The sequence below is a fragment of the Mirounga angustirostris genome, unplaced genomic scaffold, assembly GCF_029215605.1.
Source record: "Mirounga angustirostris isolate CCGP_5_RB_7025 unplaced genomic scaffold, mMirAng1.0.hap1 SCAF_7, whole genome shotgun sequence".
Lineage (NCBI taxonomy): Eukaryota > Metazoa > Chordata > Mammalia > Carnivora > Phocidae > Mirounga > Mirounga angustirostris.
The window spans coordinates 36,294,851-36,310,211 of NW_026991715.1; the positions used below are offsets into that span (position 1 = coordinate 36,294,851).

The following is a 15,361-nucleotide window of genomic DNA, read 5'->3' on the forward strand; positions in this document are numbered from 1 at the left end:
CCAAGAGGAGAAACTGCGCACTCCCCAGTACAGCAGCATGCTCTGCGGGCCCCAGGTACTGGTGCCCCTCCGTCCGGAGCATCCTGTAGGCTCTCGGCCAGCCTGAAGACCTCCACGCTTCTTACGTGGATGTATCCTTCCTACAGACTGATGCTTTAGAGCCCTGGGCTTCCAGCCAAATGCAAAGTGATTCTGCAGGGGCTCTGGGCCCGTTCTCCAGGCTGCTCTCACTGATGTGCCTCCAAAACTCTTTTGAAAATGTTGTGCAAGTTACAATCTCCAGAACCAGCCCACAAGGACATTCCTTTCTCCAAGACAGCAGACCTTCCAACTCGTAGGAAGATGGTCTGCTTGCTAGGTGTTTTTTGTTCTTCCCTCCTGACCTACAAAATTTGGCTTCTCCAAGCTCAGTCTTTTGAAGTATGTGTTTGTTATCTCTGGAAATGCTGAGGGCTTGCCCTACCGTATGTTTCCCAATAGCCTATTCTGGACATACCCATAAATAATCAAATAGATTCATAAATCACAAAGTAGTGACGTTTTCTTGAACATATACTATGTACCAGGTACTGTCCTAAGTGCTTTACATACATTATTCTAATTAATCCTCAGAGAAGTTCTGTGGGGTAGGCATTGCTTTTCCCTTTCCTTCCTTCCTTCCTTCCTTCCTTCCTTCCTTCCTCCCTCCCTCCCTCCCTCCCTCCCTCCCTCCCTCCTTCCCTCCCTCCCTTCCCCCCTCCCTCCCTCCCTCCCTTCTTTCTTTCTTTGTTTCTTTGTTTCTATCTTTCTTTCTTTCTTTCAGCTGAGAGATAAATGAATAGAATAATATTTTCTATGTAATCATCTACCCTAGCCTGGTCATGTCCCAAAGTTTAATTAATTGAATAAGGAGGCTGCCCTGAACTGAACTCAAGGCATTGCTTTTTTTATCCCCAGTTTGCAGTGAAGGACACCAAGGCTTGGAGAGTTTAAACAGTTTGTCTAAGGTCACGCAGATAAATCCATGTTAGAGCCGAGATCTGAACGTAGCATTTTCTAACTGCAGAGTCCATGATTTTAACTGCCAAAGAAATACGGGAAAGAGACAAAAGGGCCTTTAGATAACTGATCCTTAGCTTCTCTATTCTGTTTACTCCCCAAGCCCTCCCAGCACCCATAACTCACACAGCCCCATTGACAGATACTTGTGTCTATTGAATGGAGTCTTCGCAGGTTCCTCCCTTGACACAGAATGGTCCTCTTTCTCAGCTCAGTGCGATAAATACCCCCACCAGCACTTTTCTGATCGTCACTGTGATGCTTCCCCAAGATGACCCAGTGGCAGTCAAGTCCCTCCTGGCCTTTGTCACAGTAGAATCAACTGCCATTGCTTTCAAAGCGCTGGGCTAAGGCCAGAGCCCACTGGGGGAAATGAGTGGATAGTCCTACTTCCGACTGGGCTGGAAAGGCCAGGAAAAAGGGAAGTTCTCATAGACCTGGGTTTGGTTTCTGCTGTGTCATTAACTATTTGCATAACTGGGCAAGTCATTAACCTTTCTGATCCTCAGCTGCCTCATCTGTAAAATGAAGCTATTAAGCATACTGATCTCGTATCAGTGCTGTGAGGGAGGAATAGAGCAAGGCAGGCCTGGGAAGGGCCTCACATGTAGTTAGTGCCTAGGAAATAAAAGGTGTTGTTATAGTTGTTAATAAGAGCCTATGGTTTACAGCATTGGTTATTTACCTTTTTATGGCACTTGGAGTTTCACAAAGCATTTTGCATGAGTTAGCAGGCATCTCTGGATGCCTGTTGTGTTTAGATACTACATGAGCTACTTGATAATCATTTTGTATTTTCTATTCCTCCTATGACGTGGGATAGATGAGCCCTTTCTCTTTTTCTCTAGCCAAGAGAAGTGTGACACAGAGAGGCTGAACAGCTTATCAAAGCAAATCTGTAGCTTAGCCAAGAACAAAACCCTGAGCCCTAAGACATCCATTTATTATGTCAGCCCTCTGTTGGGCAGCCTCATTTCCACGGGCCCCATGCTCATTCAAAACACTGAAGAGTAAAAAGGACAAAACTCACATTTCTGCCAGACATGATATCCAGGTGTCTCTGGAAGAATGGTTAGCAATCCCGGCATGAGGTTTTGTGTTTAAGGTACTTGGATACGAAGGAGGATTGTAAACCCCGTGGAGCTCATTTCACATGTCAGAGTCTATTCTGGATCTTGAAAGTGGGCCATGGAAGCCCCAGCTGTGCCCCAGCAGAGCTACATTCCTGCAGAGGCTTCTAGCACTATGCAGGAAGCAGGCGGGGGAGCAGGGCCCAGGATTTGCAAAGGGACCCAGTGGGTGTCTCCACCAAAGGGCCGGAAGAAAATAATAAGCTGTCCCAGCGTCAGCCTGCCAGGCCTTAGTTTTTGCAGAGCCTACATTAGGACAGTATAAACCTTGTTTCCCTTTGCATGATTTCTTTTTAAGGACTTTGGCTATTTTTAGAGGTTCCTTTCACTTGCCAGCTCTCTTTGATCCCACACAGAAAGTCCAAAAGGGACCATTCTCCCATCCTCACATTTTGCCCTGTTTCAGCAGGCCCAGTGGCTCCCGTGGTCCTGTGAGCATATCATTGGTATTCCACGTGCAGCCCTATCCACAACCCAGCTGTTGGCAGGAACCAGGTGGGTTTTATGGGAAGAAGATGAAGTAAGAGAGTATCACCGAAGGCCCCGGGCAAGGACTGGTGTTTGATAAGGGATGAAAGAGCTTGGAAGTGTGTTGAAATCTTGTATCCAAGAGGGTAAACTAAGATAAACCTGCCCCCGGTGTCTAGTATCACCAGGAAGGTGCGGGTTGCACCTCGCAAGCATAGGTAGGTACCAGTAACCTTGATAATACGCTCATCTGTCATCCGTGGCCTCTCAGGGGAGTTTGCTTTCAAGTTGGCAGGTAGTTCAAAGCATGGTTTGCTTTCATTCCTTCAACTCCTCATGGTTCCTCTCCTTGTTTATTTCTTTTTTCTGACTGACCTTTCAAAGCCATTTATACCCTGGACCATCCACTGCTCCTTTCTCATGCTTTCGAGATCAACGTGCTATTCTGTTGGGTGGGGTTGTTTGAAAAATGGAGAATTTCTACATTATTGGCCTTTGAAAGTAGATTAGGCAACAGGAGGGAAAAAGAAACGTCAGAGGGACTTCTCCTTACTTCGCTAGGCTGCCATCATTTTGTGCATAATTTCTGCTGGCTTTCAAAGGTCCTACATTCCTTGGTTCCTCCTTGGTGTTGGCGGGTTCATGGGGCTCCTCGGGAATTCCATAAACCTAGACATTTAGATGGGCCCACGGGGGTGGGGCAGACAGAAGGCAGAACATTTTCCAATGTTTTCCAGTATTGTATTCTTGACCCTTCAGTGGTGGGAAGACCTTTTCCATAGATGTGTTTGGGTAGAAAAGAGGTAAATGGTGTTGCTTTTTGAAACTGTCCTCGATAGGAATAAGTCATTAGTTTGTAAAATTTCACACTCTGTGAAGGGAGTTTGGTGGATTTGATGTGCAAAAATTCTTCACACAGCATTTTCAGCAACATAAGTGTTATGGGAAGCAGGATACCTGCCTCCCTGAGTCTAATTGCGTCGGGCCCACCATATATAGGGTAGCTCCCTTCACTTCCCTGTCTATACTTCTATAATACTTACGATAATTTATGATCTTATATATGTGTTTGCTTCCTAGTTATTGACTGTCTCATGCCAACACAACTCTCAGCACACACACGCACACACTGTGGATTATAAGTCTCACGAGGACCCACATTCAGGTTTGATTTGCTCACACATGACAGCACCTAGATGTGTGCCTGTTGCATACGGATTGCTCAGTAAATATTTGGGAATGAATGAATTCAAGAAATATGTTCTTGGAAAAGCTGTTTGGTTTAAGACACCTAACTTACCAAAAATAGTCCCTTTCTGTACAGGTCCATTTAAGTGTGGTAATTAGTGTTTGTCAGAGAAGAGTGTTTGCCAAGGGAGTTGGAATCACTGGTTATCCAGATAGGACTTTTAAGGAATAGTATGAGGCCCGTCACTTTCTTTTCTCTCATTTTCCCTTTGATCTGTACACCCTTTCTGTCTTCCTGTATTCACTAAGTGCTAACCAAGTATATGCCAACCATGGTAAAACAGGGATAATGCTATACCTACCTCACAGGATTGGTGTGAGGACAAAATCAGATTGTTGTATTTACCAGTTTCTGGCAAAGTTCCTGACATATGAAGAGCCTGATAGATGTTAGCCATTAACATTATCAGAAATATTTATGGAGCAACTATGATGCACTTTCTATCTCAGAGTCTCCAGAATCAGGAAAAAGAAGAGCATCTGTACCACCAGGGGGCTTGTGATGATTTTTGTCGTTAGTTTTCTTTGCGCAGTATCTATTTTAAGAGCAGAAAATGACATGGTGACCTCTTGGTTTACAGTGGGGAAGGTCAGCTAGCCAGAACAAGAGTGAGGAAATGAACAAAAAATCAAAATTTTAAATACAGACAATATTACAGACGTTTTCCTTTTGCCTCAGGCTCCTTATGTGGCTTGGCACAGCACTGTTGCTGATCCTGTCTTTTTAAAAGAAATTTGGTATTTTGTTCATCAAGGATTGTTTTGCCCTAAATTTGACTTTTTTAAAATATTGCACTAACGGGGTGTCCAGCTGGCTCAGTTGGAGGAGCATGCGACTCTTGATCTTGGGGTCATTACTTTGAGCCCCACATTAGGTGTAGAGATTACTTAAATAAATAAATAAACTTAAAAAAAATATTGCACTAAAGTATTATTTATCTTGGTTTCTGAGTAAATTTTGTGCCCAAAGCAAGTACCTTCCTTGCCTCACCTTAGTCCCAGCTCCGTATGCTAGTAGAATTCCTAATCTCTTATGGTCAAGTTAAGAGCTATCAAATTTATGTACTTCGTACCTACTGTCAACGCCCAGTCCAGTCCACTTCTTAACTTCTAAAATAGCCTCCTCTCTTGTCCATGGACCCCCATCATTTTTATACAGAGTCAGAAGGATCTTTGGAAACGTACATCAACCCCTAGCTTGTAACCTTCTGTAGCTTCTCATTTCCATAAAGTAAAATCTGAATCCTTACCATGGCCTGCAAGATCTTGGATGGTCTGGTCTGACCTCCCACCACTCCCTCCCTTTGCCCACTATATTCCAGTCACTCCTCCACTCCTATCTTCTCTTGGATCCTTGAGTCTAGTGTGGTCTCTTCCACATGGTTGCCTTCATACACATTGTTCACTTTCTAGCACTTTCCCCTGGCTGGCTCCTGCTCACTCTTCAATGGCAGCAGAAGCCACCTCCTCAAAGGTCTTCCCTGACCTCCCAATCTAAGTTCTGCCCCCACCCCCACCTCCATTAGTCTCTTTTGTACCTCCTGTTCTTTCCTTCCCAATGCTTCCTGCCATTTGTGATTAAGTATGTATCTTTCCATGTGGTGACCTGTCTGATCTCTTCCTCGCCCAGTAAACTGTAAGCTCCTGGAGGGCAGAAGCCATGTTTATTTACCATCTTCTTCCCAGCCCATAAACAGTGCCTGGCACAGAGGGGATGCTCGATTATTTGTTGAGTAAAAGGGAATGAGTGAATAAATCAATCTTAAGCTTGCAAAATCTTGACCTCGGGACTCTGCCGCACACTAAGGGACTTTCATGTCCCATTCTGCCCTTTGTTGTTGTGAACTTTGCTCTTCTAGAGCAAGTGTTTTTCCCCTAGATTATTTTTATTGGAAAAAGTGAAGCAAATATAGAGATAATTATTGATTGTCACTCATCAAGTCTCTGCTCCCTATCACCAACATCCTCCTGGGAGCCTGCTGCAGGATTCCTGGGAACCACAGGAAATAAGTCCACTAAACCACTTGAAATGCTTTTATAAAAATAGACCGGCCTTGACCTTCTTCCTGCGGAAGGCCTCTTTCCTCCGGGCAAACATTGCAAAGAAATGTTATCTGCTCTTAGAAACCTCCCACATCAATCATCCTCCCAGCAGGATTTATCTGGACTTGGAATCCTGTTCTGAAATGATCTTCCTACTGCCTGGGCCATCACCTGAGCAAATTGCACATTTACTATTTCCGTGCTGTTGTTTTGATACCTCAGTGACACGATAGACAGGAATCAAGGCCTGAGGGACCCATGGGGACAGGCCAGTGCACACTGATACTCTTCAGGGGCAGTTTCTTCCTCCCCAGAGCTTCACACCGCTTTCCTTGGGACTGCAGCAGAGGTGTGCTAGCTTCATCATTTTGATTGCTATGCCCTGACCAAATTCCTTATTTGTGAGTTCTTTTTTTTTTTTTTAAAGATTTTATTTATTTGACAGAGAGAGGCACAGTGAGAGAGGGAACACAAGCAGGGGGAGTGGGAGAGGGAGAAGCAGGCTTCCCGCTGAGCAGGGAGCCCTATGCGGGGCTCGATCCCAGGACCCTGGGATCAGGACCTGAGCTGAAGGTAGATGCTTAACAACTGAGCCACCCGGGAGCCCCCTTATTTGTGAGTTCTATTTAAACTACTGATGCGTGGTTTTACTTCAATTGCATTTCCTTGTTTGAAGGAAGCTATCTGTCTCGAGTATTAATGCAAAAGCATCCCATGAACAGAAGGCAGTCCTCGGGATAAACACAGTGAAGGGCAGCTGTGGTTAGCTTCTGCTTAGGTGTTGCTTCCTGCCCCTGAAGCCCTTTTGCTCTCAATGAGAGGAAAGCATTCGAAAACATAGTTGCACCAGACCAAAGCTGTCTCCTTGCATTAGGTCATAATAACTGAAGGAAACTTCAAAGGGGGCCCCCTTTTTCTCTGCAGTGTGATTGAAAGATATCTTCATACCACTCAGAACTTCTGTATCATCAGGGGCCCATGCCCCTCCTTTGGGAAACAAAGGGTTAATAGGTAGGGTCTGTTGCTTTTCAGCAAATAAGCAGAGGATGTCAGTCCCCTTAGGAGCCCTCAAATATAAAAGAAGGATAGAAAAAAAAAAAAGAAAATACAGATGAACGTCAATAAGAAGTCTTTAAAGATTGTCCCCGATCCTATCAGCCAAAGATAACTTCTGTTAACATGTCTATTCATAGAGATATAAGCCTTTTATACAGGGTCTTATATATAGGAATATCTCAGATTTTCTGAAACAGAAAGACAGCTTTCTGCTTTCTTAGATTTCTGCATTGTTTGCCTGATTTCTATTTTGTTGCTATCTTTATTTTTCATTTTTCTTATTTTGGCTTACTTTTGCTTTACTTTGCCCTTTTATTAATTAATTAACTAATTAATTAATTTTAATATATTTTTAAAGATTTTATTTATTTGTCAGAGAGAGAGAGAGCACACACAAGCAGGGGGAGTGGCAGGCAGAGGGAGAGGGAGAGGCAGGCTCCCCGCTGGGGACCCAATCCCAGGACTGAGATCATGACCTGAGCCAAAGGCAGCCACTTAAATGACGAAGCCACCCAGGTGCCCCTATTTATTTATTTTCATGCAGAACATTGGGTCATTAATATTAGGCCTTAAATTTTTCTTTAATATGAGCAGCTAAAGGTAAAAGTTTCCCTTTAATAATTGTTTTAGTTGCCTCCCCAAATTTTCATATGCTATATTTTGTTATATTGTTCAGTTTAAATTACTCTATAAATTCTCCTTACCCTATACATTTTCTTTTGATGGATTATTTCAAAGTGTGTTAATTGAAAATATTTGCAGTTTTCCTAGTTATCTTAAGGTTTTTGATATCTAGGTTAATTACACTGTGATCAGAGAGTTTATTCCATATGATTTCAATTCTATTCAATTGATTCAGGATTGGTCTGGAGAAAGTAGAATCACATGATTCCATTTTGTAAAAAAAAATATATATGTATAGTTTTATAATCTGCTTATTTATAACCAGACTTGACTAAATACATTAGGACTGTTTCCCTCATTAATAAACATAAATCTACATCTCCATTTGCAATGGCTACAGAGGATTATAGGATTCTGTTTTGTGGACATGCTGAATTCTGTGAGCTAATCTTCTCTTGTTGGACACTTGGTTGTGTACTGTTTGTCACTATTATAAACAAAACTGCTATAGTCATCCTTGCACCCCATGCCTTGCACCCTCCCCTCCCCCTGGGAGGATTTATGGACGTGGAATTGCGGGGGAAAGCACGTGCATATTGTTAAGGTTTTTACTCAAAATATTCTGAAAGTTTCTACCTATCATGGGTTTAATTTCCATTTTTACTCCTTGGCTTACATGTGCTTCCTTTCTGATTTATATGTCTGCTCTTCAAGGTAGAGGAGAAATTATTTGGAAAGTTTTGGACCTGCTGACTTTGGTTTCAAAGTCACCTCATAAAATGAGAGCCTTGCTCCCCTTGCCTCAAGGTGCTCTGAGGATGCATAGCACCCTTCTTGGGATTTCACTGCAGGCATTTACTGGACACGTGACCCAAGCCAAGGGTTGCTTTTCCAGCGTGAGCTTGGGAACTTGCCAGACTCCGCTGGGCCCAGACTAAGGGGGAGCAGAATGGCCTGAGGCAGAGTTGTCTTTTGACTGACACTTGGCTGCTTTCGTCCTTTGCTGCACCACCCTTACCTCTCAGCTGACAAACCAGTCCTGACCTCTGTTCAAAGCTCACCTCCTCTCTAAATCTCCAGGCATCAGTGACTCTGTATGATGCAGCAATTCCCAGACCTCTGGTAAAACTACCTGTCAGTGTTTTATGTCTGTCTCTTTAATACGCTGTAAATTTGTAAATTTACAGTAAATTCTTGCAAGGGGGACCTCATCTCCACTTATTAAATCTGGGGCTTTTGTACCTGCTGCAGAGCACAATGTATTGAAGGCCGTCAGTAACACTTACTGAAATAAGAACCTGGTTCATCTCCCAGGTTGAGGTGAGGCTTGGCCCAGCCAAATAAAAATGGCAGACAACTGAGAATTCTTGCTCATGTCACATTCCAAATGGTGTCCGTCCTTGTCTTTAAAATAAGAGACAGCCAAGATACAAGTTAAGAACTCACTGTGATTCAGACTGACGGATATTATCTCCGACTCGCCCCTTTATAGATAGATGTGTGACTGCAGGCGAGTCGCTCATGCTCTCTGAATCGGTTTCCTCGCGTGAACGGTACCTACTCACAGGGTTGTTGTAAAGATCACATTTGGTAAGAGCATGGAAAGCAAATAGTGCGCGGTACCTAGCAAGTGATGAGCTCACCACAAATGGGATCATGACTGTCTTTCATAGCTTGGGAATTCGCAAAAGAACCAGCCTCCCCCCTGGGTTTGGGCTGTGTTGTCCCCTGCTCCCCTCATCCTTTCCTGCCATGGGAGGGACGCACTGTAAAGGCTGCTTGGCTTTCTCTAAGGCACTCCGACTCCACCCTTCCATAGCGGAGAGAAGTGGTTGCTTTGCTTAGAGGACTTTGCTTTCCTTTCACAACTCCTGAGATCCAGGTAACAAAGCCTCTGCTGAGTTTTTAACCAAAACAGGGTAAGACTCACCAGGGGTCCACAGGTTGATTGCTCATTGTTTCATAAAGCTGTATGTTTTGCACTAATTCTTTTGATTTTCTTAGGCCTTTTCCATTTACTTTGAACAAGCTTTTCTTTCTTTCTTTCTTTCTTTTTTTAAAGATTTTATTTATTTATTTGACAGAGACATAGCAAGAGAGGAAACACAAGCAGAGGGAGTGGGAGAGGGAGAAGCAGGCTTCCCGCCGAGCAGGGAGCCCGATGTGGGGCTCGATCCCAGGACCCCGGGATCATGACCTGAGCCGAAGGCAGACGCTTAACAACTGAGCCACTCAGGCGCCCCTGAACAAGCTTTTCAGTACCTGACTCTGGGGACCCCAGGAGCACATCTGTGTTCCTTACCTGAGCTGTACCTTACGTCAATGGGCACAGGGCATAACTCTGCCTTTGCCTCCTGAGCTTTGTTCCTCGGAGAGGGCCCTCCCTGCAGGGGTGGAGGGGTGATCCTGTGAGGGCCCCTCCCCCAGGGGTTTTCATTCACTGGACCTGAGTTGGGGCTGGCCCCTGCAAGCTCAACACATCTCCCCACGGGATTCTGATGCATGCCAGAGTGACAACCCCTGGCCTGAGAAATCCTTTCTTTCTACATCAAGAGAGAGAGAAGGAATCCAGCCTAGAAAGGGAGAGGCCAGCTTGATTATTTTTCTCCTTTTTTCTCCAAAGTTACTGAAATATCTCCAAATCGACTCTCCTTGTTTTCTTTAAAAGCAGTGGCCCAAGGGACACTGCCCATTTTGATATGTTTATTTTTTTCTCTTTCTTTCCATTACTCATATTTCCTTTACTGAATTATTGTTTGTCCTTGTTGGGGGGAAGAAAATAAGACAGAAGGTAAGACAAAACGAGTGAAGGCTCCAGGTCCTTCTGGCCTTGTTCTGCTGTGTGAGGCTGGGACAGGAGGGCTGTTTGTCTCTGCATTGGAGGGCACAGGCCACAGGCAGTGCATCTTGACTTGATTTGGATTGTCACAGAGCCCCGGCTACTGACCATGGTGGCACATGGTGGCGAGGCCCATATGTCTCCAATCCGAACCAGAAACCAGTTCTGAAGAATGAACTGAGGCCTAGTCACAATATACACGCCCATGATAAGATGAAATCAGGATTCCGGGGAGGGGGGCAGGGGGGTCATTTAGCTTAGCAATGTAATGAGGTTCTGTTTTGTTTCCGTTTCTCTCTGCCTCCTATTTTAATTGGTCCAGTGTTTCCCGAGAGTTCCAAGATTGGAGTCCTCATTTATTCACTTGATGAGCTTCCGCTGTGCCAGACATGAGGAATATAGTGGGGAATAAGGCAGACACAACGAGGACCTCCTGAAGTTTGCATTCGAGTGGGGAAGGCCCACCATAAAAGGGATTCCCAGTGAACTGAGTGTTGCAGTGAAGTCCAGGGTACCATGGAAGTTAGATAATAGGTGACCTACAGAGCCTGAGAGATGGGAAGACTTCCTAGAAGAAGTGGAATTTATATTCCTAGTGAGTAGGGAAAAGAAGGTAGCAGGAAGAGCTTGTGCAAAGGTCCTGAGTGCAGGAAGAGCATGTTTCACTTGGGGAGAAAATAGCCTGCTGTGGATGAGGAGAGATGGCTGTGGCTGGAGATGGCAGGGTCAGGCCATGCAGAGCCCTGGAGACTTCTCTCTGAAGGACTGTGGAAAACCACTGAGCAGTGCGGGCTGGGGTGTGACATGATCAGATTAGCTTTTTAAAAACATCACTCTGGGGGCTTAGTGGAGAAGTCGGGGAGGTGAGGCAGAAGCAGGGAACAGGTGCAGTAGCCCAAGTGAGAGGCAGCGGCCCCTCAGATAGGGTGAGTGATGTGGGCCTAGGCCAGATGTGGTGTCTGTGCTTCCCAGCTTCCGAGCCAGGATATCCTGGATCACAGGCGCAGTGGCCTTCTCTGGGAGAGACGGCAGCAGTCAGCCAGGGCTGAGAGGTAATGAGAGGTGAGAGAAACTTGGGTCTGCCAGCTATACCAGAAAATACAATTTCCGCGTTTGAGGGCGCTGCTTTGAGAATGTGGGTCTCATTGATCTTCACTCGCAGATTGAGAAATGAGGCACCAGGGCATCTTAACAGAGGACAGATAATGCTGGGGAGCCAGAGTGCCCTCGCTACCTGACCTGCCAGTCGGAGCATTAAGGACTATTGTCCCTGCTCCTGTCCATCCTGCTGTGACTCACCGAATGACTGGACAGATCGTCTGTCCCTCAGTTGCATGTGTATGACCTCAGAACTGAATTTCCGAGTCATGCCACTATTCTTCATAAAATACACAAGATAGTGTCCCCTCTGAGAGTTTTCAGGGCAGGTCAGACAGCCTGAGGGGGCGGAGCAGACCAGCCAGCTCTCAAGACGCCTCCCAGTCTTATGATGCCTTGGGGCCTGGTGACACTAGAGGAGACAGCTGAGATCATCTTAGGGCGCTTCATTCATTCACTCAGCAAATGGTTATTAAGACCCTGCTGTGTTCCTGGCCCCATTCTCATATGGTGAATAAAGCTGGCAGTGTCCATACCCCATGGAGCTTACGTTCCAGGCATTTCCCAAGGCACAGTCAGTGACCCACACTGCCTCCATGCTCTCTTGGTCTTGGTGTTGAATAAAAAGGCCCATGTTCCCTGGCATCGGACCCTTCAGGCGCCTCTAACAAGAGTGAGCTTCCATTTTATAAATGTGCCAAGCTTGCTTTCACCTCTGGGCCTTTGAACTTGCTTTTCCCTTGGCCTGGAGCTCTCTTTGCCAACGTTGCCTCCCACCCCCAGCACATTCCTACTTCTTCTTCAGACTTCGCCTCAAATGTTACTCAAATAAGCCTTCTTTTACGACCAGCCCCAGGAGCAGGCCCAGCCCTCCGGTGGGGGTGAGGGTGGGGTGCCCCTTATCCCTCTGTTCTTCACTGGTGCTGTTTCGTGGACTCTTTCTCCCTCTCCACTTTGCTCCATTAGGGCAGAGCCCTTGTCTGTGACGCTCAGCTTTGTATCTGCAGTGCCTTGCACGTCATGGTACGTAATACGTGCTTCCTAAATAGTTGCTGAAAGGAATGAGGGCGGGAGTGGGGTGATGAGCTGTATTGTGCTGCTCAGCGTGTGGGTTTTGCTGACAAGACCTGCACTGTGCAGAAAACGTCTCATGAACCAAAGCCCAAGAAACTGTGCTAATTGCCAGTCGCCATCCTGAGCCCCAGGGTGAATAGATTTTTAAAGATTTTATTCTTAGGTAATCTCTGCACCCAACGTGGGGCTCAAACTCACAACCCGAGACCAAGAGTCGCATGCTCTACTGACTGAGTCAGCCAGGCGGTCCCAAGTATGAATATTTTTGATTGATTACATCAGTATGACATTAATCCTACATATTTTCTAAAACCATTGATCTCTCCCCGCAAAAATAACAGATCAGAGAGATGAAAAAAACCAGGGAAGGGATGAGTTGATCTATTACTATTCATTAATTCATTCAACCAATACTTACTAAATACTATGATTTATCAGGCACGGAGGACACAGAGGCAATAGAAAAGCCAAGTTCCCGCTTTCTTGTCTATTTTTTCTCCTGTAGGGGGAGATACTGCATTTTTAAAGAAGTGAGCAGCTAAGATAATCTGAAACAGTGCCAATTCTTCTCTCTGTCCATTGAAATCAGATACCAGTGGCCGGAGAGCGGGAGTGCATCAGCAGGGGGAGAGTGGTCCGGGTGTCTCTGAGGAGGTCACACTGAGCTGCAAACTTTGAGGATGAGCAGGAATTCAGTGGGTGGGGTCAGGGACGTGTGCAGAGCCCCATGTGTCCCAGTGTGTTTCACTGGCTGGAGGAGACTGCGTGATCCCCTGGAGCAAGGAGCTGGCGCATTTCGGGGAAGAAAAGTCAGGATGCTAAGCTTTCTTCCAGTTGTTAGCCCAGAATAGGCACAGGACTCAAAATAATTCACCAACTGGGGAGCCACAAGAGTTAATAGAATCTTTTCAAAGGACAAATGCTTCTCTGAGGGCCAGTGCTGCCTCCATTGTGAACCTGTCCTGATCCTCACCAAGTTCAAATTCATTGTCTCCTCCTGCAGCGTGTTGGCTGGCGCTGTTTGTGGCAGTCACTACATTCTACCCATCAATTATAGTTATTTGCATCCTCTGGTTGGCCTCCCTAGTGACTTTTCAACTCCTTGAGGACAGGAATTGGATCTTATGCTCTCCCTTCTCCCATGGACACACTCTTGTCTCACACTTAGTAGATGCTCAGTGGATATTTGCTGACATTTATTAATTTGGATAACTAAGATTTCTGGCTAATATTTTAAAAACATACCTATTTTAAAGAGTCTTGGGGCACCTGGGTGGCTCAGTCAATTGAGCGTCTGTCTTTGGCTCAGGTCCCAGGGTCCTGGGATGGAGCCCCATGTCGGGCTCTCTGCTCAGCGGGGAGCCTGCTTCTCCCTCTGCCTGCCGCTCCCCCTGCTTGTGCTCTCTTGCTGTCTCTCTCTCTGCCAAATAAATAAATAAATAAATAAATAAAATCTTAAAGGGGTGCCTGGGTGGCTCAGTTGTTAAGCATCTGCCTTCAGCTCAGGTCATGATCCCAGGGTCCTGGGATCGAGCCCCACATCGGGCTCCCTGCTTGGCAGGCAGCCTGCTTCTCCCTCTCCCACACCCCCTGCTTGTGTTCCCTCTCTTGCTGTATCTCTCTGGTCAAATAAATAAATAAAATCTTTAAAAAAAAAATCTTAAAAAAAAAAAGTCATGATTTGGGCAAATGGTAATTTGGAGCATAGAATTCTTGAGGGAGACCCACACCCAGATGGTTCTAGTCGAGAATGTCAGATGCCTGAGGCTTTCCAGTGAGGATGGCAGGATAAGAAAAGCAAGTTGTGGGGGGCACAGGAAGAAGCAGGGCCATGAAGACTAAATGCCTAATTTGGCTGTTTTGGTCTTGTTGGTGGTAAAGAGCCATTGAAAATCATCTTGTACGTGGGGCGCCTGGGTGGCTCAATCATTAAGCATCTGCCTTCGGCTCAGGTCATGATCCCAGGGTCCTGGGATCAAGCCCCAAATCGGGCTCCCTGCTCAGTGGGAAGCCTGTTTCTCCCTCTCCCTCTGCTTGTGATCCCACTCTCACTGCCTCTCTCTGTCAAATAGATAAAATCTTTAAAAAAAAAAAAAAAGAAAGAAAATCATCTTGCACGGTGCCACAGATGTCCATGTTTACTCTGAGATTTCTGCTGCCTGGTTGGGTAGTTGGTTGATTTAGGGGTTGGTTGGGGTTTCTTATTTCCTTGGTCATTTCTTTTCTTCCAGTGGGTTCATTTTCCATATATACAGAACGATTTGTCCTGATTAATCTAGATTTATGCAGCTTGAATTTATCTTTAATTATCATTTAATTAGTATGTTTAAAGTTGAGTTAGTGTTCAAACTGGAATTTATATCACATGGAAATTTGGTATCACTACTGGAAATATATAACCAGCACCAGTTGCAACAGAAGGTAATTGTAAAAGTAAGCATGATCAAAACATAGCATGTTAGGAAATTAAAAAAATAAGTATATAACTATAAAGTCTAATTAATTTGTACTGTCTTATGAAGTGCTTCCTAGATGTTATCTCATGATTTCATGGGGTGGCACTTGAGCATACCATTATTCTCGGTTTCATTGATGAAAAAACTTCATTCTTGAGCAATGAAGAAATTCAGTCACTCCCAGAGTTAGGAGGTCTTTCGAACTGAATTATCATTTAGTTTTTTTGTTTGCAAATGTCCTATGTGAAGAGGACCCCAGGAATTTCATGGAGCTAAAAAGTAGAATA

The 15,361-nt window shown here is 45.2% G+C and overlaps 1 protein-coding gene and 1 non-coding gene across 9 annotated transcripts in view; both read right to left on the reverse strand.

The window, feature by feature from the left end:
• FGF1 (fibroblast growth factor 1) overlaps window positions 1-15,361 on the reverse strand; it is a 117,481-nt gene that overhangs the window by 49,583 nt on the left and 52,537 nt on the right. Inside the window, exon 1 of one of the 8 annotated variants that reach the window (XM_045894454.3) lies at window positions 2,069-2,092. The exons of the other annotated variants lie outside the window; for them this stretch is intronic. The gene's annotated coding sequence lies outside the window, so the exon portion shown is untranslated. Of the gene's footprint in view, window positions 1-2,068; window positions 2,093-15,361 lie in introns of those variants that run through there. 8 annotated transcript variants of the gene reach the window in all.
• Window positions 794-920, reverse strand: LOC123836746 (small nucleolar RNA SNORA36 family). The gene has a single exon (XR_006789050.1). It is a non-coding gene; the product is annotated as a small nucleolar RNA SNORA36 family (small nucleolar RNA).